Source organism: Penaeus monodon, chromosome 25 (assembly GCF_015228065.2).
Source record: "Penaeus monodon isolate SGIC_2016 chromosome 25, NSTDA_Pmon_1, whole genome shotgun sequence".
In the NCBI taxonomy this organism is placed as follows: Eukaryota; Metazoa; Arthropoda; class Malacostraca; order Decapoda; family Penaeidae; genus Penaeus; species Penaeus monodon.
Window position 1 is genome coordinate 43,045,804 of NC_051410.1, and position 1,444 is coordinate 43,047,247.

Sequence of the window (1,444 nt, forward strand, 5' to 3'; positions counted from 1 at the left end):
TTGTTCGCTAACCGTCGTTGCCCCGCCTTTGAAGAACTAATTGTTTTTCTAGTGTTCGGGAGTTCTATGTGATCTATGTATTCCTTCGTTATAGGCGTTTACAATATCTGGTAAAACATCGATATATTTCAATGTATTTTTGAGAGTAAGATATCGATAAAGTTTACCCTTTAGCATGCTAATGGTTCTTTCCGTCAGAGCACTCTTAATTTCTTGGCTGTAGGTGCTATATAGAATAATCTTCTTTTCCTCTAGATATTTTTTCAAAACCATATACTAAAATTCGGTTCCGGGATCGGTAAATGTCCCCGACATTCCATTAAAGTCTTCGGATTCTAACACTAAAATAAGCGCTTTTGGCGATTTCTGATGCAGTTTTCCGGTTTAGCGGATGCACTCGCATGTATCTCGAAAGCGCATTAATACACCCTAATAAATACCCAATATTGCAGTTTTTATGCTTCTAGTGTCTCAAATCGCCTAAACCACACGCTAAAATCGCACGTGGTTTCGGTGGAAGTATTTTTCGACGGCGAAAGCGCTTATTTTTACATGTGTGGAGAGTGTAAACTCTACTTCTCTTTAAAAATCCTCTAACGTCGTCGAGCGTAATATCTCGACGCTTTTTTGATGCTTGGTATAAATCTTTAACACTCCCGAACCCGGAAGGCGATGAATAATTCTCATATACCCGCGAATGATGTTTTCTTTTACATCCATTGATATACGTGCTGGTAGGTGTTTATTGTTGTGATAATGTCGGTATGAAAAGTACTTCGGAAAGAATGCGAGTATCTATATAAACCAAGAGGTACGAATAAGGTTGTCTTTTCAAAACCGCAGCTGTATATATGCACCTACAAACTTGGAGGCTAATTGTTTACCAAATACGTCTCCCTAAAACTTCAATTTGAGACAGATCGCGCTGACGAAGGAGATGTAAGTATGTAGCGTTTAATGGTATATCACGATTTTTTTGTTGTTGTTGTTGATAAATGAATTTCGCGTTATCAGTATGACGCTTAAATTTGCATGTCGTCCCTTGGTAAACCTATTGCAAACAATTTGCGAATTTATAGAGGTGCTATAATTATCGTGTAATATTAGCAAAATGTTTGAAGACGGAGAGTATCTATAATGTAGAGGATCGACTATTTCGAGGGATACCACGAGGTTGGGATGTATATTCCCTTGTTATTATCGGGTGGTTTTCCTTGCCGCATATAACAGCCGTTTCAAAATTCTCCTTGTACTGCTTTACTAATTCCGTGACCAGCTCTGTTTTCCCCGAGTTTGAACATCCTGCTACAATGATCCGACTCGGTCGAGAAAACAAATCAAACACACCCGAACTGTAACATCGATAATTTATATTCATGATTCAAAAACAAAAAACATTGAAAAAAGTATGAGATATAAAATTCTATTACGAGAGGATGTGTTT